Genomic DNA, 27,636 nt, shown 5'->3' with positions numbered 1-27,636 from the left:
TTCCTGTCTAGTTAATGGATGTATGTTATGTCTCCATTCAGTATATACAACCTATTTTAAAATACTATAGGGAAGACTTCTTTATTAAGAATGTCTGAGTGGTAGATGTGGAAGTATTTTTTATGTACTTGCCAGTGGCTTTATAAAGTAGAAGTTCAATATAAGCAATCCATTTTAATCCTTTGCTGTTCTGACTTTAAAGCTCAATAAACATTTGGTAAATGAATGTTGAATGTTAATGCATTCTGTTTACCCAGCTCATGAAATAGACAAAAGGAGGCAGGTACCTTAATAAAGGCAGCAGTGACTGAAGCCCTTAATCCTGGTGATATGAAGGTGTTTAAATGCAACTCACTCTTCCTGCGTGACTCTAGGTCAGTAGTCAGTTCAACTGCAAACATCTTGTGTGTGGTTCAGAAATCTAAGTTAATTTGTAGAATTTAATAATTCCCAGCACTGCCCAGCAAAGTAATGCTAGATCTTAACTGTTTGTTGCATAAATAACAATTATTGATATTGGCTTATAACACTGAGTATCTTACACAACTCTCCTGGATTTACCAGGGATTCCTGAAACTGCCCAATCTCATTGGACATCATAGTCAAGAATAACACGTTTCAAAGGAATCCTTTCTCTTGCTTGTTACCAGTGTAAATTTTGGCTCTGACTATATCCCCAAAATATTTTTAAATGAATATAAAAATTTAGCAAATTATATATATTTTAATGCAATTTTTTTTATTGGAGTATAGTTGATTTACAATGTTGTGTTAGTTTCAGGTATACAGCAAAGTGAATCAGTTAGGCATACACATATATCCACTCTTTTTTAGATTCTTTCCCCATATAGGCCATTACAGAGTATTGAATAGAGTTCCCTGTGCTATACAGTAGAGTAGGTCCTTATATAGAGGGAGTCCAATATCAGATTTAAGACTGCTTTTGGAAGGTAGGGGATAAGAAACAGCTTGCATCGACCTATTATAATATGTTCCAAGGATTGTAGCTCTTGAAACTTTAAATAGTGTCTCAAAATTGTCATTAGGAAAGAGCCTTTTATAGCCAGTATTTTTCATAACTGTGTCCTAGGTGGTAGGCAGGAGATATTCTCTGTTCCTCTGAGTTTTGCCCCAAGCATCCAGCTCTGCTCCTGCACATAGTAGCTCTTGGTGAGTAAATGCTGAATGCGTCACTGAGTGGTACTTTCCGCGGTGTCTCCCCTCCCCACCCCAGCACACAAGGTGGTGTGTAATGATTGTAATGATCCTGCAGAAGCAGCGGCACATTTCCATGAAAATGGTTGGCAATTGCATACTGGGATATGAATATATAAAAACATTTATGTAGGTGATTGCAAATTTATCCAACATTTTGGGAGTTGTCTTCGTGCTTCATAATTTTTAGGTAACAGGAATTGTTAAATGCCTGAACTTTTTGTTTAATTGCCTTGTCTATTAATAGCATTTCAAAGGAAAGAATATTTTTTCTACTTTTATGATTTTTTTTTCTTATCTCACATTGTGTTTTTTGGTAAATTATTGTGGTTATTGATTGATTTCAGAAGTGGGCAACTTTGTTTTGTAAATATTCATGTAATAGAGTTTGGGCTTGATCAATATGATTCCTCGTTCTCATGCATCTATTTAAGCTGTCCTGCCAGGAAATGCTAAGCCTCAGGCATCTTTTCTAAGAAGTCAGGGAATCAGCTGTACAGATTGTCTCAGAGTCAGGTACTTGATGCTTAAATTTGTAGGTTTTTCCACAGTGTTTGTGGTCGGGCGTTCAGATTTATTAAATGGCGCCATACCTAAATCATCAGAGCAGGAGTGGACGACCAATCAAAACTTGGACATTTTCCTCCTAACTCAATGTTTAGTTTAAGCGGCTTATCCAGAATGTCTGTGGGCTTTAGCAGAGAGGAAACTCATATTTTAAAATAAATGCATACTCACTTTGGGCTGAATTTTAACTCAATAAAAAATATGTTATTTTGCAACAAGCTCTTTAATATGTTATCTGTTTAAGTTTACCTGGGATTTCATTTCATATCAAAGAGGAAGGGAGGATGAATAGGGGTACCATTCATACGTTAAAAAAGGAGCTGCAAGCAAAAAAAAATAACAGGCTTTTTGGTATTCCGCATAAATCTTGGCCATGTAACCACAAAACAAAAGGGACTAGAGGATTTAACCTGCAGCATTTTCTAGCCTTTTTATCATTCAGAATGAAACAAAACTGACTGTGGCTTCTTGTTTGTTTGTTGATATCTAAATTTGTTCTTCAGTCTGTGTATAAAAATAGCAAAAAATAATCATATTGCTACTTTAAATTTATTTTGAAAAAACTATAAAATTAAGAGATTTTGAAACGGAAAAATGGGTGTGGTCATGCCATGTTTCCCCATTTTTACACAGCCAGGAAGGAACAGAGGAAATGAGTGCAGGCCCCTGCTCTTTCTCCTGTAACAAAATTTTGAGTGCTTAGTTGATTACAGTGTAATTTTACTCCTTAATAATAGTAAATAGTAAATAAGACATTATTTTTAAAGCACCTAGAAAGGTGTAGGCAAATAATTTTTAACCGATATCTTTTTTTTTTTTAACATCTTTATTGGAGTGTAATTGCTTTACAATGGTGTGTTAGTTTCTGCTTTGTAACAAAGTGAATCAGTTATACATATACATATGTTCCCACATCTCTTCCCTCTTGCATCTCCCTCCCTCCCACCCTCCCTATCCCACCCTTCTAGCTGGTCACAAAGCACCGAGCTGATCACCCTGTGCTATGTGACTGCTTCCCACTAGCTATCTATATTACATTTGGTAGTGTATATATGTCCATGCCACTCTCTCACTTTGTCACAGCTTACCCTTCCCCCTCCCCGTGTCCTCAAGTCCATTCTCTAGTAGGTCTGTGTCTTAATTCCCATCTTACCCCTAGGTTCTTCATGACCTTTTTTTTTTTTTCCCTTAGATTCCATATATATGTGTTAGCATGTGGTGTTTGTTTTTCTCTTTCTGACTTACTTCACTCTGTATGGCAGTCTCTAGCTCCATCCACCTCACTACAAATATCTCAATTTCGTTTCTTTTTATGGCTGAATAATGTTCCATTGTATATATGTGCCACATCTTCTTTATCCATTCATCTGATGATGGACACTTAGGTTGCTTCCATGTCCTGGCTATTGTAAACAGAGCTGCAGTGAACATTTTGGTACATGACTCTTTTCGAATTATGCTTTTCTCAGGGTATATGCCCAGTAGTGGGATTGTTGGGTCGTATGGTAGTTCTATTTTTAGTTTTTTAAGGAACCTCCATACTGTTCTCCATAGTGGCTGTATCAATTTACATTCCCACCAACAGTGCAAGAGAGTTCCCTTTTCTCCACACCCTCTCCAGCATTTGTTGTTTGTAGATTTTCTGATGATGCCCATTCTAACTGGTGTGAGGTGATATCTCATTGTAGTTTTTATTTGCATTTCTCTAATAATTAGTGATGTTGAGCAGCTTTTCATGTGCCTCTTGGCCATCTGTATGTCTTCTTTGGAGAAATATATATTTAGGTCTTCTGCCCATTTTTGGATTGGTTTTTTTTTTTTTTTAATATTGAGCTGCATGAGCTGTTTATATATTTTGGAGATTAATCCTTTGTCCGATGATTCATTTTCAAATATTTTCTCCCATTCTGAGGGTTGTCTTTTCGTCTTGTTTATGGTTTCCTTTGCTGTGCAAAAGCTTTTAAGTTTCATTACGTCCCATTTGTTTATTTTTGTTTTTATTTCCATTACTCTAGGAGGTGGATCAAAGAAGATCTTGCTGTGATTTATGTCAAAGAGTGTTCTTCCTATGTTTTCCTCTAAGAGTTTTATAGTGCCCAGTCTTATATTTAGGTCTCTAATCCATTTTGAGTTTATTTTTGTGTATGCTGTTAGGGAGTCTTCTAATTTCATTCTTTTACATGTAGCTGTCCAGTTTTCCCAGCACCACTTATTGAAGAGGCTGTCTTTTCTCCATTGTATATCCTTGCCTCCTTTGTCATAGCTTAGTTGACCATAGGTGCTTAGATTTCTCTCTGGGCTTTCTATCCTGTTCCATTGATCTATATTTCTGTTTTTGTGCCAGTACCATATTGTCTTGATGACTGTAGCTTTGTAGTATAGTCTGAAGTCAGGGAGTCTGATTCCTCCAGCTCCGTTTTTTTCCCTCAAGACTGCTTTGGCTATTCGGGGTCTTTTGTGTCTCCATACAAATTTTAAGATTTTTTGTTCTAGTTCTGTAAAGAATGCCATTGGTAATTTGATAGGGATTGCATTGAATCTGTAGATTGCTGTGGGTAGTATAGTCATTTTCACAATATTGATTCTTCCAATCCAAGAACATGGTATATCTCTCCATCTGTTGGTATCATCTTTAATTTCTTTCATCAGTGTCTATAGTTTTCTGCATACAGCTCTTTTGTCTCCCTAGGTAGGTTTATTCCTAGGTATTTTATTCTTTTTGTTGCAGTGGTAAATGGGAGTGTTCCCTTAATTTCTCTTTCAGATTTTTCATCATTAGTGTATAGGAATGCAAGAGATTTCTGTGCATTAATTTTGTACCCTGCAACTTTACCAAATTTATTGATTAGCTCTAGTAGTTTTCTGGTGGCATCTTTAGGATTCTCTATGTATAGCATCATGTCATCTGCAAACAGTGACAGTTTTACTTCTTCTTTTCCAATTTGGATTCCTTTTATTTCTTTTCCTTCTCTGATTGCCGTGGCTAGGACTTCCAAAACTATGTTGAATAATAGCTGTGAGAGTGGACATCCTTGTCTTGTTCCTGATCTTAGAGGAAATGCTTTCAGTTTTTCACCATTGAGAATGATGTTTGCTGTGGGTTTGTCATATATGGCCTTTATTATGTTGAGGTAGGTTCCCTCTATGCCCACTTTCTGGAGAGTTTTTATCATAAATGGGTGTTGAATTTTGTCAAAAGCTTTTTCTGCATCTATTGAGTTGATCATATGGTTTTTATTCTTCAATTTGTTAATATGGTGTATCACATTGATTGATTTGCATATATTGAAGAATCCTTGCATCTCTGGGATAAATCCCACTTGATCATGGTGTATGATTCTTTTAATGTGTTGTTGGATACCGTTTGCTAGTATTTTGTTGAGGATTTTTGCATCTATATTCATCAGTGATATTGGTCTGTAATTTTCTTTTTTTGTAGTATCTTTGTCTGGTTTTGGTATCAGGATGATGGTGGCCTCATAGAATGGGTTTGGGAGTTTTCTTTCCTCTGCAATTTTTGGAAGAGTTTGAGAAGGATGGGTGTTAGCTCTTCTCTAAATGTTTGATAGAATTCACCTGTGAAGCCATCTGGTCCTGGACTTTTGTTTGTTGGAAGATTTTTAATCACAGTTTCAATTTCATTACTTGTGATTGGTCTGTTCATATTTTCTCTTTCTTCCTGGTTCAGTCTTGGAAGGTTATACCTTTCTAAGAATTTATCCATTTCTTCCAGGTTGTCCATTTTATAGGCATAGAGTTGCTTGTAGTAGTCTCTTAGGATGCTTTGTATTTCTGTGGTGTCTGTTGTGACTTCTTCTTTTTCATTTCTTATTTTATTGATTTGAGTCCTCTCCCTCTTTTTCTTGATAGTCTGGCTAATGGTTTACCAATTTTGTTTATCTTCTCAAAGAACCAGCTTTTAGTTTTATTGATCTTTGCTATTGTTTTCTTTGTTTCTACTTCATTTATTTCTGCTCTGATCTTTATGATTTCTTTCCTTCTGATAACTTTGGGTTTTGTTTGTTCTTCTTTCTCTAGCTTCTTTAGGTGTAACGTTAGATTGTTTATTTGAGATTTTTCTTGTTTCTTGAGGTAAGCTTGTATAGCTATAAACTTCCCTCTTAGAACTGCTTTTGCTGCATCCCGTAGGTTTTGGATCGTCGTGTTTTCATTGTCAATTGTCTCTAGGTATTTTTTGATTTCCTCTTTGATTTCTTCAGTGATCTCTTGGTTATTTAGTAACGTATTGTTTAGCCTCCATGTGTTTGTGTTTTATGTTTTTTTCCCTGTAATTGATTTCTAATCTCATGGCGTTGTGTTCAGAAAAGATGCTTGATATGATTTCAATTTTCTTAAATTTACTGGGGCTTGATTTGCAACCCAAGATGTGATCTATCCTGGAGAATGTTCTGTGTGCACTTGAGAGGAAAGTGTAATCTGCTGTTTTTGGATGGAATGTCCTATAAATATCAATTAAATCTATCTGGTGTATTGCGTCATTTAAAGCTTGTGTTTCCTTATTAATTATCTGTTTGGATGATCTGTCCATTGGTGTAAGTGAGGTGTTAAAGTCCCCCACTATGATTGTGTTACTGTCAATTTCCTCTTTTAGAGCTGTTAGCAGTTGCCTTATGTATTGAGGTGCTCCTATGTTGGGTGCATATATATTTATAATCGTTGTATCTTCTTCTTGGATTGATCCCTTAATCATTATGTAGTGTCCTTCCTTGTCTCTTGTAACATTCCTTATTTTTAAAGTCTATTTTATCTGATATGAGTATTGCTACTCCAGCTTTCTTTTGATTTCCATTTGCATGGAATATCTTTTTCCATCCCCTCACTTTCAGTCTGTATGTGTCCCTAGGTCTGAAGTGGGTCTCTTGTAGACAGCATATATATGGGTCTTGTTTTTGTATCCATTCAGCCAGTCTGTGTCTTTTGGTTGGAGCGTTTAATCCATTCACGTTTAAGGTAATTATCGATATGTATGTTCCTGTGACCATTTTCTTAATTGTTTTGGGTTTGTTTTTGTAGGTCCTTTTCTTCTCTTGTGTTTCCCACTTAGAGAAGTTCCTTTAGCATTTGTTGTAGAGCTGGTTTGGCGGTGCTGAATTCTCTTAGCTTTTCTTGTCTGTAAAGCTTTTGATTTCTCCATCGAATCTAAATGAGATCCTTGCCGGGTACAGTAATCTTGGTTGTAGTTTCTTCCCTTTCATCACTTTAAGTATATCATGCCACTCCATTTTGGCTTGTAGAGTTTCTACTGAGAAATCAGCTGTTAACGTTATGGGAGTGCCCTTGTATGTTATTTGTCGTTTTCCCCTTGCTGCTTTCAGTCATTTTTCTTTGTCTTTAATTTTTGCCAATTTGATTACTATGCGTCTCAGTGTGTTTCTCCTTGGGTTTATCCTGTATGGGACTCTCTGCGCTTCCTGGACTTGGGTGGCTATTTCATTTCCCATATTTGGGAAGTTTTCGACTATAATCTCTTCAAATATTTTCTCTGGTCCTTTCTCTCTCTCTTCTCCTTCTGGGACCCCTATAATGTGAATGTTGTTGCATTTAATGTTGCCCCAAAGGTCTCTTAGGCTGTCTTCATTTCTTTTCATTCTGTTTTCTTTATTCTGTTCCGTAGCAGTGAATTCCACCATTTGTCTTCCAGGTCTCTTATCCGTTCTTCTGCCTCAGTTATTCTGCTGTTGATTCCTTCTAGTGTATTTTTCATTTCAGTTATTATATTGTTCATCTCTGTTTGTTTGTTCTTTATTTCTTCCAGATCTTTGTTAAACATTTCTTGCATCTTCTCGATCTTTGCCGCCATTCTTTTTCCGAGGTCCTGGATAATCTTCACTATCATTATTCTGAATTCTTTTTCTGGAAGATTGCCTATCTCCATTTCATTTAGTTGTTTTTCTGGGGTTTTATCTTGTTCCTTCGTCTGGTACATAGCCCTCTGCCTTTTCATCTTGTCTATCTTTCTGTGAATGTGGTTTTTGTTCCACAGGCTGCAGGGTTGTAGTTCTTCTTGCTTCTGCTGTCTGGTGCATGAGGCTATCTAAGAGGCTTTTGGAAGTTTTCTCTTTTTATTTTTCTTAATTAATTTTTTTTATTGGAGTAGAGTTGATTTACAATGTTGTGTTAATTTCTGCTGTACGACAAAGTGAATCAGTTATACATAGATACACACTTTTTTAGCTTCTGTTCCCATAGAGGTCATTACAGAGTATTGAATAGGGTTCCCTGTGCTGTACATCAAGTTCTTATTAATTATCTATTTTATATATTGTAGTATATATGTGTCAGTCCCAACCTCCCAATTTATCCCTCCCCCTCTTTCCCCCTTGGTAACCATAAGTTTGTTTTCTACACCTGTGACTCAATTTCTGTTTTGTAAAATAGGTTCATTTGTACCGTTTTTTAGATTCCACATATAAATGATATCATATGATATTTGTCTTTCTCTATCTGACTTCACTCAGTATGACGATCTCTTGGTTCGTCCATGTCTCTGCAAATGGCCTTATTTCATTCTTTTTTCTTGGAGGTCACTCTTGATGCTCCTTTCCAGTGGGCCTTTCCCAGACCTCAGGTAGTTTCCTCACACTCCTGCACCAGTCAGTTACGCCTGTCGATTTCTGGAACTCTCTCTCTTTGCAGCTGTTTCTTCACTGTGCTGCTGACTCTATTCACTTTGCTCTCCAGAAATTCTCAACTTGGTTTCTCCAACCCAGGGAGAACCCTGCCTCTGTGTGGGTTTCCCTTTCCTGCACTGCAACCTGGAAAGTGCTCTCCAGGCCGTAAACAGGGACTATCATATGACTTACTTCATTTGGTTTCTCTTCTCCTGAGGATCCCTGCCTTGTGCTGCCTGTGGTCCAGTGTCACCATCGTTTTAAATATTTTGTCCAGTTTTGTATTACATGCCTAATGAAAGTTTGTGAATCCCTTTTTCCCCCAAGAGAAATGATTGTGACTTTGTCTACAGGTTTTCACTTTTTTACTTCTTCCAGCATTACTGCACATCTCTGTTCTACTTTGTATTATTCCTCAAGATTCACAAGTTACCTCTCAATAAACTGTAAGCTTCTTGAGAGCAGAATACATGACACACCCTTTTTTAAATTCCCCATTACACATAGCAAAATGTGCTGTACCCAGATGGTGCTTTATAAAAGTCAATCAAATGATTAATAAATTGTCTCAGAGGTATTTATGTTTTTTTAATTTATTTTATTGAAGCATATTTGATTTACGATGTTGTGTTAATTTCTACTTTACAGCAAAGTGATTCAGTTATATATATATATATATATATATATATATATATATATATATATATATATATATACACACACACACACACACACATATTCTTTTAGTTCCCTGTGGTATTCAGTAGGATCTTGTTGTTTATCCATTCTATATGTAATAGTTTGCATCTGCTAATCCCACACTCCCAATGCATCCCTTCCCCACTCCCCTCCCCTTGTATAATATGTTTACATTAATTAAAATGTGAGAATTTGGGCCTCTGTTTAACATTGCAGATAAATGGAATCCATTTGTCTGTATTTGCATTCACTCTGCTTTCCCCCTTTAAGTCCTTCTGCACAGTTTTACCAGGGACAGGAATAAGGGAATAATAAGCATGTTCATTAAATTTCTAGATGATACCAAAATCCAAAGGGAATCATAATCTCAAAATATAAGATTAGAGCTAATATCCTTGGCAAGTAGGATGAGTGATCACAAATAAGTAAGTAAAATTAAATGAAACTACAAGGTATTAAACTTTAGAAAGAAACTAAGCCACATGGTGTGATAGAAATGGTTGGAACCACGTGAGATCATAAGAGCCATAGTGAATCACAATTTGAAAATGCGTCAAAAATGAAGTTTCCTGTTATAAGATGCTACATAAGAATGGCAAAGATAATTATCCTTTTATAGTCATAATTATAAAACCCTTATTAAATTCAGTGGCATTTTTGAGGTCTATTTTTATTTTAAGCACATTAGCAAATACAGGGTTTTAAGAAGAGGGCTATTAAAATGCTGCTAATGGATCCCAAGAAGAAAAGGTATGCCCCTTTTTCCCTTTTCCTTTTTCATTTTTCTGTAAGAGCAAGGTGTGTATACAGAAAATTAGCATGTTTTAACAAAGAAAACACACAAACAAAAAGGAACAACCACTGCCTTTAACTGAAACAAAAGCAATAGCCTTAGTATTGGGAGTCAGTAAATGAAAAACATGACAAACTGTCATTAACATTTACTAGGTTTTCAGTGGTTGCTGTACTAACTGCTTTTCAGGCATTACAAAAGAGCGCCTAGCATTGGAATAGCTCTTTTGACTTTTCAGCTTATCCTGAATATGTAATCCCACTTAAACCTCACAGCTATTCTGTGAAATATTATTTCCATTTTATAGACGATAAAATTGAGTAGTTCCAGAGAAATGAATCCTAGGTCAAGTCAGGTAGCTAATTATCAGCATAGTCCAGACAAATATGGAGGTCTCTACAATACTGTGTCAAACAAATAGTAATCCCAATGCTTTAATATATGTGGAAGTGCTCTGAAGGCATCAAAATGCTATAAAATGGGAGGTGGTAAATATTACTGTCTGTAGTCTGGAGATGGGGCCCTCCTGTGAAAGTGCTGCTGTGAATTTCTGTGAATCCCTTCAACATTCAGGAAGCAAAAACTTATTATGTATTTTCCATGTTCTGGCAGTAGGAATGCAAGAGACACACAACCTAAGACCTTCGTCGTCAGTGAGCCTTGATCTCATTGACTCCTCGGGGGTATGGTGGCCATTAATATTATACGCTGATAATGTTGCCAACTCCTTCCCCACTGTGCAAGAATAGTTCTTCTTGGGGAACTAAGATCCCACATGCTGCGAGGTGCGGCCAAAAATTAAAAATAAAAATAAGTAAAATATAGTTAAAAAAAAAGAATAGTTCTTTATGTTACCGTGCCACCTCCATTCATTTGCTTTGTTGTTGTTTTGTTTATTTTTTTATTGAAGTGTAGTTGATTTTCAGTGTTGTGTCAGTTTCTGCTGTACAGCAAAGTGACTCAGTTACACACAAACACACACACACACACACATATATATATATATATACATTCTTTCTTTATATTCTTCTCCATTATGGTTTATCACGGATATTGAATATAGTTTCCTGTGTGTTGTTGTTGTTTTGTATTCCTCTTTAAAAGTGATAAGTTCATAACAGGGCTGCTTGAAGTGAATGTTGAAAATTTGGGCAAAAAAGGCTAAAACTGATGCTGAGTTGGAAGAATTATCCTTTGCTTGGAGAAGACTCCTCTTCCATTGGAACAAAAGGAAAAGAGGGATGAATTGGCACAGAGGCTGTGCGGCAGGTCTGCTTTCTCAATGAATTCTTTGGAGCACATCAGCTGCCCAGATGTGTGTGTCGGGCATGAGACTTGGGTATGGGAAAGGTGAGGAAGTGGAATAGGGGTTTGAATTGAAGGAGTTTTAAATAGCTCCCATGGAAACCCCACTTCTCAGAATCCTTTCATATCCTTTGTGTGTGCGTGTGGTTTTTCATAACAGAAAACAATCTTGGTACCTTCCGAATGTCCAAACTTAGCATAATGGGTTGATAAATTAAGTGACATTAACTCAATGGAATAATTTTGGTAAAAGGAGGCGATTCTCTAGCCACTTCTCATCAAGATTTGTCTCTTGACTTGACAAATTCTGAACAGGTGAAGACATGTCCACATAGTTACTGTTCAAGAGAGTCTTGTCCAGATGAGCCTGAGATTGCCTTTGGTTGGATAACAAGTGTGATCATATGAAGGAATTTAGTCATGCAGTTGACTGGCTACCACTGAGGTAACATTACATGACTCTAGAAAGTCTCCTCTGCCTTTTTCTGTAGTCTACAACTCAGAATATTCTAGAAAAAAAATTTTTTTCAAGGCCCTTCTGGAATCATAGACTTACAGCAGGCTAGAAATGAAAGAGACCTAGAGTTCATCATTTTATTCCCTCATTTTAGAGATGAGGAGAGTCTACCAGTCACGGGGGGCCTTACTCAGTGGTCCAGAAAGTACTAGTGATGCTGCAGTTCTGCTGCCCAGGCTTCTCCAGGGAAATGCTGATCTTTCACTGCGGGAGCCAGCAAACATCTCTACAGCTCTCTCTCTGTTCAGAGAGCCTGGGAATCTGTCTCTGTCCTCCTGTTGGTGTTCATTGCCTCCTAGGAAGCAAGGAGATCCCTTTGCCATTGGCCCTTTGGCCTTGCTGGCTATTTAAGTCCTCATCGCTATGGCAATAAGTCCTGTTCAGGGTCAAGTCCGGTTAATGCTTTGTTATTTTCTAGTTGTGATGTTTGTAATGCTAATTGTTCATGGCAACAGAAAATAGGAACCTACGCAGACTTTATTTTGACAGTCTGTGACATTTGACAGAAATAAACTGAAAACACATTTTTAGGACAGAAGATTAGTAGTTGAATCTCTTGATGTTGCTGGTGTCAGATTGGTCATAAAAACTGAAGTCTACTTCTTTCCTTACTCAGAAAGTGGCATTGTAGGAAAAGAGCCCAACTTCTGACTTTCATCTATTTTATTTGATCTAAGAATGTATGAAATATGTTGGAAAGGCCCTCGAGAGGTCAGTACATTCAGCATGCATCTACATGGTCAAACTGGGGAAAAAATCAAACTGGCGAGGAATGAAGAAATGAATGAGTATTTTCTTAACAAAAATACATACTAGAAATGGGAGAGAGAAGTAAGAAGAGGTGGTATGTATAAATAACTGAAATTCTGAGAGCTTATCATCAACTGTGGGATTACCATAAATGGATATGCTGTCATATAGAAGAAATAAAATGAAGGGAAAACAAGAGGAAAAACAGTTCACCTATCAGAGCACACTGCCCTGCCAAGGCTTGTTGAAATACAGGATGAATAACAAGGGTCCTTTAAGCATAATAAATATTTATTTACCAATACTGCAAATAAAGAAGTTTAAAAGTCTTCCCCTTTAAAATGCAGTAAACTCTTAATATCATTTCTGTTTTTACTTGATTTTAGTAAGCATGCACAGGGAGCCGTAGAGAGTTCGTGAAACATCCAGCCCTTCCTCTTACAGAGTGTTCTCTGTGTGGTATCAGTTATAGCAAATACAGAAGGAAGGCCATCCATGCTCCGAAGGTCATGGATCTCACTCACCCTCCTGGCCAGGTGGATGGGGAAGTGGTTTCTACATAAGAAAGGCAGTCAAGCTCCCAACCAGCTAAGCTACTTTAAGAACATGCAGACTCCTACGCTTTAGAACAAAAACTTCCAGAAGACTTAATATTGACGCAATAGTAGGTTTAGCAAAGAGATGGAATACAAAACAACAACAACAACAAATTCACAAAAACCCTGATTTCTTATTCTAGCTTTGCCTGTGAAACACCGTATCCCTTAAAAGTCCTTTAATATCCCTTAAAAGTCCTTTAAAAGTCCCTTAAATCCCCCAGGCCTCTGAAGCATCCTATTAAAAAAAAATACTGTGTGTCTCTTCTACTTCTAGGAAAATATTGTGAGATTTAAAGAGGGGTAATGGGATGCAAGAGGGAAGAGATATGGGAACATATGTATATGTATAACTGATTCACTTTGTTATGAAGCAGAAACTAACACACCATTATAAAGCAATTATACTCCAATAAAGATGTTAAAAAATAAATAAATAAATAAAAAATAAAGAGGGGTAATGGGAAAGGACCTTCTGAACATTTAAAAGTAGACATTGTGTGTGTGTGTTCTATATGATATATGATACATATGTATAATATAGAGAGAAGATTATAGAGAGACTGAAACACATAATTCCTAGGACTTCCTAATCCTAAGAAAAAATGAAAAGTTTTGGCCATTTAAAGCACATGTGGGTACAAAGTACAAATGGAGTTCATAGGATATATGTTAAATAATGTAGCAAAAATAGAAAATGTGGGCAGAAAGGATTTTGCTTGTCGATCAGTTGTTTTTTGTTTTTGTTTTTTTTCATTTAGCTTCACTTCTTTCCCAACTGACTTTTGTACATTTTTCTTTCTGATAGTATCTCAGTAAATGTCTGCTACATGCAACATGGAAAGCAAGCTAATGCAGTTATTTAAAAAATGGATATTGTTTGTGCATGCCTAAGATAAATTGAAGTTGAATTGCTAATTAAATATTAGGGTATTAAATTAATGGCATAAAATGTGTCCTCAGGAGTCTAAACATTTCAGACATGAGACTTAAATTCCAATTCTGTGTCCTCCATTTCTCCTGCAGGAAAAGGAGAGCAACCAAAAGAGAACCATCTCAGATTTATGTAAAACAACTTCCTATTCCTCTGAAAGTGTAGGTCTGTGTAATGAAAACAATTCCTTTGGAGAAGAAGTGAAGGGGAACTTTTGAGGTTACGAAATTCCCCTTTCATTGCGATAAACATTAATTATACTAACCTTATAGAATCAAAACTATTAACAGATCACTTCTGGTGGTCATTTGAAGTGAACAACTATAACTACATATTATATAATGAGTGGAGCATATATAAAGTATGAATAACAATCATAATATTAATAGCTATAATTTATTTAGTAAAATTTATCATGTGCCAGGTGATTTATGTATATTACCTTATCTTCACAATGACCATGCAAGATATATATTGTCTTTGCAGGAGATTACACGGTAATCAGATAGATCCATCTGGTTCCAAAGCTAAAGCCTTTTCCAGTTACACCAGAATTTCAGTTGTGTCCTACAAACATTGATGTGTGTGTGAATCACTCTGGGTATCTTGTTAAAGTGCTGGCTCGGGTTCTGTAGGGCGGCGGTCAGAGGCCTGAGATTCTGCATTTCCAACAAGCTCCCAGGTGATGTCAGTGCTGCTGGCCCATGGACCACACTTTGAGTAGCAAAGTTCTAAAGCAGGATAATTCCAGAGTAGGTCAATAGAAATGATAAAAACAAAGAAGTACTCCTATTCAACGTAATAGGTGAGACTGAGCTAAAGATGACTGAACTGATCATGTCAGTGCAGGTCTTTTCAGAGCCTGTAATTTGCTGTGTGCCTGTGACTTCCGGAAGGAGAATAGTATATACCCAATTTTTCAAATCTATTTGGCAGTAGGAATTTTTTCTCATAAAGCATCATACAGGGTTAGTGTTCACTTCTGAAGCATTGCACTCCATCAAGCTGACTGTTTAAAAGTAATTTTTTTTTCTGGAAAACACTGTAATAAAGACTTGACAGTAGTCAGGAGAGGGTGAAATTATAGAACCATTATTATGCCTAATATATGCCTGGTAGTTACCGGAGTTGGGAAAGGATGGGGTGAATAGGGAATACAAAGATGAAGAAAGCAGGACTTGTGCCTTCAAGGAGAGGTCAACCTGGTGAAAATAAATGTGTAAAAAATTAACTGCAGCTCAGGATTAAATAAATTCTAAGTTGCAGGCTGAAAAAAAACAAAACATGCTGTAAGAAATAAAGGGAGGAATTGTTAATTTTAAATTTTTGTTAGTAGTTTGGAGCTCTACTTTTTTCTTCCTTATCCAGTGCTTCCGTTATTGACATCTTTAGACACTGTGGGAATTGCTTATGGAGAGATGTCGAGGGCTGAGTACATTTTTCAGATTTAACCTTTTACCATATCATAAGTTTCTTTTTTGCTTTACTTCTCCATGGGGCTGGGCTACAGCATGAGTGATTTTTTCTTTTTCTTCAGAATATGTCCTGCATGATTTTGCACATCTAGGTTTTGAATTTCTTCTTTAATGCAGTTGCTTTATGAGGGGAGTGGTAGGGCCTGTGGTCCATTTGCTTTTCCCTGCCGGCGTCAGGAGAACCTAGGCAGTTGGTAGAAAGGATGGCTGTGTGTCACCACCTGCGCCCATAGCACCCTCGGTTGGTCTAACAAGGCTCTGAGCAGTCTTGTCTGAACTTCCCTGGAGCTAATCTCAAAAGTCTCAGGCAGAGGCATCTACATTGTTGTTATGACACTCAGAGCTGCCAAAGAACTTTAGTAGCAGAGTTGCCGGTTCTCGTAGACAAGAAGCCCTAAGATCTTCTTTGCTTCACCATGTGAATTTTGGTAATAGAATTACTGACCTATTCAGCATGTAGAACAGTTGTGTAAGCACCATGTTCCAAAAGAGATCATGGCATTTTGCTATCAGCTTTGTTTCTGTAACTTCTTTTTCTAGATCACTCAATAATTCCATCCACGTTTTCTTCTCAGGGTCCAGAATCATTTAGGGTCCACCTCTTCCTTTCCAGTCAACACTTAGTTTATTTTGGTCAAATTCTGTCCATTACTGGAGCTCCTTTCCTCTTAAAAATTGCAGAAACAAAACCACAAATGTTATCATATTACTACCTCATTTAAAGAATACTTAACAGATTTTAGAACACTCTGGTTTAATACCCACCAAAGCTCTGTAATAAGTCATGTTAACAGCCCACTGTGGAAAATCCCACAGCGCTTGGAAAGCACAACTGACCTATGGCATTTTCAAATTTATTAGCTTTTCTTCGACTATGCGTTGTTGCTCTCAAATTCTATGGACATGTGTTTGTGGAGACCTAAATCCGCATGGGCTCTGGGACGAGGCAGGGGTCCCAGGCAGTATCTGCCTTTATGAGTTCATGTGACTTTATGGGCCTCTGGCAGTCTCAGCTTAATCAGTAATGCCTGTGACATGGAAAGTGTATTTGTGAAAAATGGTCATCAAGTGAAAGAGATAATCTCAGTGAAACTTAAAAACATGTTTCACTTGTGGTGTGGGGATATTCACAGGAAATATGTGACTTCCTACGAAAATGTGATTCAGAAGAAAGCTAGACACCTGGATAAACATTTCAGTGATCATGAGTTTAAGGATGCAAGGGTGTTTGCCTTAGAAGTTTTGTCTGCTGTTCAGGGGGATGAGGGACAGGACTGCAGGGAAGGTGGCTGTGTAGGTGATCAGGGGAAGGCTGGCGAACCAAGGGGAGGCTGGTGAAGGACAGTGGAAAGACAGCGGGGCGATGACCTCCACACCGGGAACTGTTGGATTTAAAATAACTAGTGTTGGTTGTATATCTGAAACTAATGTAATAGTGTAAATCCACTAGACTTCAAGAAAAACAAACTTACATGGGTAATAAAGAATCCAAACCTTTGTTGACGGTCACACTTACTTGTCCCAGAATGAAAGTACTCATGAGAGCTTTATATCAACTTGTCATAACAGTGATATTCAAGTAAAATACACTTCCTTAAATTCACATTTCTGATGGTGCTTATCTTTTCTTTCCAGTGGATGAGTTACCTAACCTTTTGATTTCAGAAGCATTTCAACCCCAGAAGCATTCAACACCTTCCTTCCTTCTTGACTTTATCCACTGTGAATAACTTGACTATATCCAATGTGGCATTCTCAGCATTCCCTCCTGAATCTCTTCAATTCTAACACTTCTGCCCATTCCCACCTTTGGACTTGCCTAATCTCTAACCTAGATGATAAGAATCACCTTCTAATTGATCCATTTGCCCTAAGACTTCTAACTCCAGACTCTTTACACTGCCACCAGGATTCTCTCCAAAAAATGAAAAAAGAAGAAAATCTGTTAATATAGCAAATCTACTTCTAGAAAACTCTTCTACAGAAACATTCACTTAAACAGATAGAGATATACGTATCAAAATGTTAGTTACAGTTTTATTTGTGACCAAACAGTTGGGTGACCTGTCTGTCAGTATGGAAATGATAAAATTTATTCTAGTGCATATATATTATAGACTGGCAGTCAGCAAATGTTTTCTGTTAAGGACCAGATAGTAATATTGCAGGCTTTGCAGGCCATATGGTCTCTATCATAACTACTCAACTCTGCTCTTAAGAAAGTAACTATAGACAATATGTAAACAAATGAGTGTGGCTGTCTTCCAATAAAACTTTATTTACATAAACAGAGCTGTGCTGATTTGGCCCTTCAACCCATGGGCTGCGGAGCCTGTTATAGATTACTATGCAAATGTTAAGAACAATGAGATAAATCGGCATGTGCTGACAGGGAAGTATACTCTTAGGTAACCAGTAGACTATAGATGTATCCTGTTTGTTATCCTATCTTTTCGGGTCTATCTTTGTTGAAAAGATAGATACATACTCAGAGGGAGATAGATACAGATGCAGACAAATAGATAAAGTAGATGACAGTATACGTGAAAAAGAAAAATCCAGAAGAATACATACCAGATGTTACTAGAAGATTATCCTGAGATAGAATAGGTGTGAAGGCAAGAAAACTTTCCATTTGTATATATCTTACATTTTTATATATTCTGTAGTATTTGAACTTTTACATGATTCTGTATTATATTTTTGTTATAGAAAAATATTGAAATAATGAATTCTCTCCCCAGATCTGATTCTGTCCCTCCACTGTTTCAAGACCTCCTAGTATTCTGCATCATCTGTAGGATAAACTCTAAGCAGTTGATCAGAGCATGAAAGGCAGTTCACAGTCTGCACAGCCGTCTACTCCGGTGTCACCTCCCGTCATCCTGCCTCCTCTGCAAAGTCTCCCTACTCCCGTGGCTGCCATACCACTCCATGACTCCCTCCCTTTACAAAGACCGCTTCCCTTTCTCTAAATGGCTTTTGCCCTGCTTCTCCTCCAGACAAACTCTTACTTATATTTCACAGCCCCAGCTAGATGTCCCCTGCTTTCACATCTTTCCCGTCCCCTTCAGGCAGAAGTTGCTCCCAACACTTTATTTTAATGCATACTTGGTTCCATTTTCCATATCCACTCTTAGAATTAGTTTCTAATCATTTCTCAATCCCCACACTCAGCACAGAGCTTAGCACACTGTACATACTCAGCAAGTCTATGCAGGTGAAAACTTCTAGTTAAGGAAATATTTTGAGTATCTTAGTGATATGATAGGGAGATTTTTACACTGAAATTTAAAATATTCAGTAAAGTCTACAACATAGACTCGTATGGCAAAATTTTTTAAACATCCCCATCTAGAAAAGGGTTCTTCGTTAATGATCTGTAAGAGAAAAGTGCACATTCGGGTGTCCCTTAGGGCCTAACGTACTTACGTGTTTTCAGCATCATCTAAGCAGGCAAAACAAACAGAAGCTTTTTGCAGTATAAGTCAAACAGCACATTTTATTCTAAAATGTTGACTTTATAGCTATATTTATAGTGAAAGTATTCAGCTGCAAATGATAGAATACTCTATTAATGGCCTAGAATATTAAGAGCTTACTTGTCTCAAATATGAGATAGTGTAGAGGAAGGCAGGTGTTGATCTTGAATTAACTGCTCAGTGGTAGCATCAGGGGCAAACGCCCTTTCCATCTTTACTTTTACTGTTTCTTAGCACATTGATTTTGACCCCCATCCTTGTTGACTTATGGTTGCAGGGTGACTACTGCACCACCAAGAATCACATCCACATTCAAGGCAGGAGTTAAAGTGTAAGAACAAAAGACCTTCTCTTCTTTGTCTTTAATTCTGAAAGAGAAGCCTTTACTAATAGTCTTTGCCTTACGTTTCGTTGGCCCCTTACCCATGGCCACTCGTATCAGTCTAGTTAAGGGAAGTGAGATGAAGATGATTAGTTTAAATCAATCATGATTTAACCCCCAGGCTTAGGAGAATGAGCATAGCCTCTCTTAATTGAAGGAATCTCTACCTGTTACCTCAATATGTAAGGATTTTGTTAGAATGGAAGACAGAGGGAGGATGAGCGAGCATCCAGAGGGAGGATGAGTGAGCAAAGAACTTCTACATCAGTGTTGCTTAGCCATTGTCAGATTGGTAGGTGATTGGACTCAGATATACTAGAAAAAAAATCATGGAATTTATAGTTACACAGAAGGATTCTAGTTCTGCTATTAGCAACTATGGGAACCTGAGATAATTACCTAACTTCTCTGGACATTTTGCTCTATCTGTAAAATAGGAGAAAATACTATATGTCTCACGGGATGATTGCGAGGACTCGACCGAGATGGCCTACCTCAAAGCCTAATGCAATGCACCACGTGGCCGTCATGCCAGCAATCCAGGTCCCTTCTTTATTGGTCTTGGCACAGGGATTGAACTTGATCGATTCTTCCTTATCCTTGGGTTTCAGTCTCCATTTGAGTCCACTGATGTCACTTTTCTTTGTACCATCATGGCTGTGTCAGGCTAGATATAAATTAGGTTCTTTTAAAGCTCTAAGTGTGTATTTAAATAGTCAAAGTAGGAACACCTTGGCAATGTGTTTATTTAAAGAGAGTGGTGAGGTGCTCACAACACACAGCAGTTCCTGTGTTGCTTAATCATGAAAGCCAAATACTGTTCCAACATGGGGAGAAGAAAGATTTGTACAATCAGGATGTAAAAGAAGAACATTTAATTTAGGAACCAACGCAAAATGAAATTTCTTTTGAATCTGAAGTCCTTGGATGCCATAGCTTTGATTAAATAAAATGTTTTGTTCATCAATGATGACAGACATTCCATTAAATAAAATAATGAGTCTAAGGGACTGTTTCGTGCTTCAGGATAGTCTTGACCCTCCAGGGCCCTTCACCCATCCTTTCCTTCTGGAAGCTTTCTACAAACTCTGGGGTTCCATGTGAGCAAAGTCCCTCAATTTAGAAACAAGAACTATCTGATCCACACCTTGTCAGATACCCCTACTACTAAAAAGGACCAGGAAGGATTTCCCTTCGCAGAAAAAAAAGACACCATGTACCACTCAGACATTTCCCAACAGCTACTGTGGTGCAGGGTGCCGAGAAGGAAGGATTTGGGGAAGGGGAAATAACTTCCTTAAAACTTATTGTGCAATAGTTGTGGAACTCTTCCTGTCATAAAAGAGGGAGTCAATCTCCATGGAAAAAAAGGATTTGGGAAAAAAACCCCAAAATCAGAAAACCTCCCATGTATTCTTTATATGAATTCTGTCTTTTTGGAGCCCTACTGAACTGAACTTTGCAATAAGTGCTATTTGATATCATTCCCTTATCTGACAGCCTCCCATATCTGTTCTAATTTAGGATCACGGCTCCAAAAAAAAGTTCATGTCTTTAGGTAAGTTAAAAAAAAAAAATCAGATTAGTTTTGAGAATTACTAAAATATCAAACAATAACTTTATCTTTGACATCCACATTAATAATCCAGTAACACTTTTCTATTTATTATTAAAGAAATAGTTGGAATCTTGAAAGTTTTCCTACTTACTTCTTGAGGAATATTTGAACTGCAGCCTTGCACAATTAAGTATTACTCTCTGAAAAGTACTTATTTGGGAAACTCCAGGTACTCTTTTTATATTTAATACAGTCAGCTTTTTAAAAAGTGTAGGACTGTCTATGAAAATGTTCAAGATTTCTACCCAGATGGGAGAGATTTTTCAGTTTTCAAAATCTTACCGAAAAGAATTGTGCCATGAAGAAGGTTTAAAAACACATATTATCTTTTGTAATATGAACAGAGAAGTGTCCTCAGTCTCCTTAAACAGAAAATTCAGTTCGGCTTTAACTTGTACTTTGAGAACTCCCAAAGTAGCAGTTGCTGTTTTCCTCGGTTGGTTGTGTACTACAGCAATGCCTGTAGTGTGTTTGATTTCAAGATTCCATTTTAGGCTGCTTAGTGAAAGAAAGCAGGAGGTATTGTACAAAATAAATTGTAGAATACCGTCATGTGATGGGAGAAACAAACGTTCAGTATATTGCAACTTGTCGTTATATAATCAGTGGAGAGGTGCAACAGGCTATCACAGGGCAGAATTTGAGAAGCACCCTAAGATTTAGGGATGCTGCTAGTGATACAAAAAGGTTTTCAGTTCAGTACAGGTGAGTTTTTAAGAAGGGAGCTTTCTGGGAAAGATTGGTTTAGCTATAATGCCCTGGTGCATCTCAACCTTAAGAGACTTTTAACCTGTATACTTATGTGTACACCTGAAGTTCTAGCATGCTTTGTACACGTCCTAATAAGAGAAGTCTGATAGGTTTTTTTGCATCCCTCCTTTCTTTTGTGCTTGTTATTTGTTTCTCCATTCATTTTCTTTGTATTATCTTCTCTGTTGAAAGGGGCATCAAATGATGATTTGGCATCTGGAGATGTTTTTCCTATTACTTCCGTAGCAGCATAGTGTAGAGGCTAAAAGCACAGACCATGGAGCCAGACTCCCTGAGTTCGAATCTGGGCTCCACCTGTTACCAACCTTGTGCCTCAGTTTTCTCATCTGTAAAATGGGAATAATAATAGCTCCTATCTTATAAAGTTGTTATAAAGATTACATGAATTAATGATCATAAAGCCCTTAAAACAATGTCTGAAACATAGTAAACACCTATATAAATATATCCTAAATTAATTTGTAAAATATAGTCTAACCTGTTATTAAATAGGATAATAGCATAAAGGTTTGTTCAATATATTCTCATTTCTCTCAGTGCTGCTACTCAGAACTAGATGACATACTCCATATCTCCCTCACCCCCTGTCAGAGCGTAAGCCCTTTACAAAATTTTATGAAAGGCAAGGAGGAAGAAGAAGAAAAGGAAGGAGAGGAAAGCAGGACTCTTCCCTTGGGAAAGGATCTACTAATTGAGGACCATGCCAGGCAACTGACCGTAGAGTGGAATATAAAGTAGTACATCCTTCATCCATGAGCTGGAACAATAATTCTCTCAGCCAAAGTTTTTTGACTGTCTATGTAATACACTGTACTACTTGTATTCTAGAAAAGTTTGTTAAGTAGATGATTGTGAATAATGGGGAAATAGAAGACACTCCTAGGAATAAACAAGAACTCACCGAAAGAATGTCATGCCAAACCAACATCATCATCTATTTGAAAGAAGAGATTAGTAGAGTCAAATGTTGTGCATCTTGATTTCAGATGAGGGAATCTTGACTTCAGAAAGACATTTGACAAAGTTTCTCAGGGTACAGTGCTTGAAAAGAATATGGATTGCTTAATAATGCAAGGAGATGGATGTTTAATTGGATCAACAACTGTAAAAAAGAAAACGAACATTATTTCATAAAACGTTTTTCTGGAAATTGTGCTATGTGTGAGGTGGGATAGTTATAATCAACGAACACTTCACATAGACAAAACGTTGAAGGTATCATGTTTAAGTCAGTAAACTTTAAGCCCCAAATTTGGGCGAGGTCCAAAGTTTTTGTTAAGGGAATTAGGTAGGTGGGTGGTGCACAGAGGGGAAAAAACATAACCTTATCCTATTCTTTGAGCAGCCAGGTTATAAGGCTAACTAATGATTTATGCTATTTAGGCACAAATGCAGTGCGAATAAAAATGAAAGCTTGAAGAGAGCCAACTGTATTCTAGGTTTTTATGTAAGACATTAGCGACAAACTTAAATCCCTGATAGTTGGAGGGTGTGTTTCTGGATACTCGTGTATTGATAATATGCCTTTGTTCAGTTTCTTTTCGTCAGGGGAACATAAGGAACACAGAACTGGGTTTGACCTTTGATCATCCACCTCAGCATTCTGCCTAAGAGCAGCACAGCAAGCAAGGCCATATCCTTAAATTCAAGACATTACTGGGATATAGTCTCAAAGCATAAAATTGCACTATTAGACTTGATATTATGCAAGTCTTTTGGAGTTCTGTGTACTTGTACCCTTTACCAATTCTTGAAGTAATGAGTGATAAAAGTTTACTATATACTGATTAAATGGTACTTTTATTTATCCTAAATTGACTTCTGAAATCTCCAAGGCATCACCTCTACCACCCTCTCTCCATCTCCGGGTTTTAACAGCATTGGGCTGTAAAAGTTCCATGTTTACCCTACCCGTACCCTTTTGATTCTGTAGACTTCCATCAGCTCCCTCTTCCACATTCATCGTGGCAGACGAGAATTTATACAAATTTAACGGCCCCCTCCTGACCGTGATCATTTCCACTCCCTTTCTCTGGCCCCCATCCAGTAACATTATAGGATTCTCACAGGGCAGTAACGAAGAACTCAAGTCCTTGCTGTGAGGTGGATGATTGTGAATCGTTGGTTTGCATACAGTTTTCCTGATAGCAGCTAGGGGATTTGGATTGGATTCAGAAATGACTTGGACGTTACCCACACGCAATCCTGTAATTCCTCTCCTTAGAGCCACAATTACAAGGGATGCCAGGTCCTATTCATTTTGGCCTTTTTTGTCCAACTTTTCCTCCTCTGATTATAAACACTTGCCATGACCATATAAAGTCCTATCCTTAAAGGACACTCACTTATAGGTTCAGAAAGGTGATGTTTCTGAGTGCAGCTCCGTTTCCATCCTTCTTCCTTCAAAAAGTGTGGTTTAACAGTATCTTCTTGTCGCTTGTCAGAAAGAGGAGTGGACAGTTTTTCCTTTCTTTATATTTATAGCGATCACGTACTAATCAGTCTCGACTTATGGGTTTGTTTGTTTTTATTTGTTTATATTTTTTAGGGACAGAATTAACTTACTAGTGACAATGCCTTACATAAGTCATTTGAGCCTCCCTGTATAAATATTTGGGGGGCAGGGGCGGGAGAGAGGGGGCTAAGTTATTTCTAATGTCTCTTCCAGCTCTACTTTTCAGTGATTTTAGTTGAGTCTTTATCTTCTTTTATTGCTCACTAGATTTGCATACCGAATTGTTAGTTAAAACCGAACAGCGTAGTATCCCACAGTTGTCTAGCATTTCCATTGTCTCTTCAGCTCCCTTGCTCTCTTTCCAATTTGCCATCTGTCCGTTTGCTGACTTGGCAATATTTCCACCACCCTTGTGCCAGCTTTGCAACCTCTCAGCAAAGCTTGCAGCTCCTTACACGTGATTTGAGGGTCTCAGTATAAATAAAACCAGGGAGGCAGAGGGAAGCCTTCTAGCCCCTGCCATGTGATTGCTCCCCCGTAAACCACACAGGGCCCATCCAGCATCCTCTTGGCCCATGACTATAGATGAACCCCCTGTAACCTCATTTAGAAGGATTTCGTTTATATAGACAAGGTGAACTTAATGAGTTGAGAAAAATAAAACCTAGTTATGTGACTTCTTAAAGTTAAATTCTGAGTTTTGAAGCCTGCATGATTTTAAATGGATTTTGGAATTTAGTTGAGATGAGCATTTGAGGATGTAAAAATAGAAAAATAAATCACTTAAGCCCCTGGCTTTCTGTCCGCCTGCGTGGAGACCACATAGCTTGTTTTCTTTGTTACAGTCTCACCCTGTCTCTATTATTCTTCCTTGAGATGTTTGCCCTACTCTTCTGTCTTCTTTCTTTCTCTTTTCTTTTCGCTTTTTCTTTTTTTTTTTTTTTTGATGTTTATGTAACTTCTTATTACCTTATTGATACTTTGTGGATTTCTCAGCTCATGTTTGCCTTGGATGATGATTTCTCCTGATCCCACATGTATTATCTGGGATTGACAAGGGTTAGTTCCTTCAGGAAAAAATGGGGACTAAACTGATTGTGGGAGCAGCTGTCACCAAGAGGCTATAGTTTTTATTTTAATCTTCACGGAAAGGTTTAGTTTGTAGAACCTTCCTGCTTTGGCCCTTAGGAGCCTTTCCTGTGCAAGGGAGTGGAAATATTTTCTTTGGGTAAAATTATGTATTAAAAAATGTGTGTGTGTGTGTGTGTGTACACGTGGGTATAAGTGATCTTATAGGTCCAAGTGCTTTCATTATATCAACTGATCTAATATTTTAAACATTATCTCAGGTTACTGAGATACATTAAAGGGTTCATCAGCTGCACTTTTAATCCATCTTCTGTTTCCCCCGTGGTAGCATTAGCCTGTACTTCTCCTGATGTCCATTTAATTTCAGGAGGACTTGGTATTGCTATAGCCAAGATGCAGTCTGATTTCATTTTATTTTTAAAATACCTCCTAAGAGCAATGGCTCCCGCAGTTATGTGTAGTTCATTATATTAACATTTTCTGCCCACTGTGCTAGGCTGTGCTGAGGCAAAAGCAAATCATAATTATTACCAACGCTTATAAAATACTATGTACTGAGTATCATTCTAAGTGCATTATAAGTATTGCCTCATTTAATCCTCACAACATTCCTGTCGCACAGAGACTGTTACTAGGCAAGAGGGACAGCAGTATAGCATCAACCAGCTTTAGGGCACCGTTTAGCACAGTGGAGGCAGGGTAGGAACTAGGTAAACAGTGCAGAACAGGAGTTTGGAGAGCAACAGGATAGGTGGAGAATATCTTGTAGCTAAACCAGTTTGAAGTTACATTGGGGGCCGGGGTGTGGGGTTGCTGTTAAAGGACATTATGGAAGCAAATTCAATGATAAGATTTCTTTTTCAGAAAGAGCACTCTGGCTTAAATGCCGAGGTGGTTGGCAGAGGGGCCAGACAGAAGTCAGGATGGCTATTGGTGAGCTCTTGCAATAAACCAGAGGGAAGGTGAAAAGGTTCAGATCTAGGGTATTGGCTTTTGTAAATAGATGAATGATACTAATTCATATAGAAAACGTAGGAAGACCAGGTGGGAAAGGAAAGATGGCAAGTTCGATGGCAGCTCAAGAGGCCTGTCTGGAAGTCGGAGGACATTTGATTTGAAGAAATAGAGTTCCCCTTGAGGTAGCTGGTAAAGGCAGGGGACTCGGACAGTTAAGTAAAGCCATTCCCATATAGAGTGAGAAGTCCATGGGGCAGAGGATGCAGCAGAAGTTGTGTAGAAGCTTGAAGCCTGCAGGAGGAAAGAAAACCAGGAGAGAATTAAATCTTAGAATCTAAAACAGGAGTTTCCAGTGGCAGGAATGTTCAATAACCTGGATTCTGAGAGAAGTCAAATAAGGATAGAGAAAGGGTCAGTAGATTCGGCAGTTCAGAGGTCTTTGTGACCTGAAGATAGGTCAGTGGAGTGAAGCAGGCAGAGGCAGACTTCACTGTGAGCCTGCTGGCCCATGCTCAGAGGATGTAGGGACAGCTCTCTCCAGCTTCTCTTCTAATGAGAAGGAACATGGTAACCAGCACAACTGAGTTCACGCTACAGCCCTGTCAATTGCAAGTTGTCTGGTCTTAGGTAGGTGACAACACACCCTTCCAGCAGTTTTCTGACATGTGAAGTTAATACTGTGCATCTCAAGGAATACTGGGGGGATTAAATGTGCCAATATAAAAAGATTTTACATATAAAAGATGTTATATGTGATATATGTAATATATCTATTGAATACATGTAACATATTTTATAACATTTTGTAACATGTTTTATAACATGTTTTATTACGTATGTATATATATATATATATTTAAAGTACATTGGTAATGTGAATAGTTATTTTAAACTGTAATTCTTAGATTAAATAGATAAGTGTTTTTCTTCCCTTGAATCCCATTATGGGCAAATATTTTAATATTGGGAAACCAGACAACCACTGAGCTCCAGCAACTAGGCATTTTTTTACATTTTTCATTTGGATGACCCCAAATGTAAGACTCTGCAGTCCATGTTAAATCACCAAAGAAAGACGAAACTTCATTCAATTATAGAGTAAGGTATATTTTATGCTATTTAAATTATTTGAAAGAATATTGAATATGTATTAAATATGACAATTCTAGCTGATATAACTGATAAACTCCAAAAACTCAGTGGATTAAAACAGTGTTAACTTATATTTCGCTTATGCAAGAGTCCACTTTGGATTTTTCTGGTCAGCTATGTCTTCTCTGAGTGGTGATTTGAGGATCATTCCATCCTCTGGGTTTATCATGCCAGATACAGTTTCACAGTCACCCTAAGGTTCTCTCTGTTGCAGCCAGTGGGAAGAGGAAAAGAGCATGTAAGATTG

General features: G+C 37.6%; 1 protein-coding gene across 15 annotated transcripts in view; it reads left to right on the top strand.

The window, feature by feature from the left end:
• The window catches only part of CHRM3 (cholinergic receptor muscarinic 3), a 534,793-nt gene that overhangs the window by 352,134 nt on the left and 155,023 nt on the right, over positions 1–27,636 (top strand). Inside the window, exon 5 of one of the 15 annotated variants that reach the window (XR_014249074.1) lies at positions 18,228–27,045. The exons of 13 other annotated variants lie outside the window; for them this stretch is intronic. The gene's annotated coding sequence lies outside the window, so the exon portion shown is untranslated. Of the gene's footprint in view, positions 1–18,227; positions 27,046–27,636 lie in introns of those variants that run through there. One more of the 15 variants, XR_014249075.1, reaches the window with a different exon arrangement.

This window comes from Balaenoptera borealis (genome assembly GCF_965194805.1).
Source record: "Balaenoptera borealis genome assembly, chromosome: 10".
In the NCBI taxonomy this organism is placed as follows: Eukaryota; Metazoa; Chordata; class Mammalia; order Artiodactyla; family Balaenopteridae; genus Balaenoptera; species Balaenoptera borealis.
Note: the sequence above shows the minus strand (reverse complement) of the source record. Positions and strands in the feature narration are given on the sequence as shown.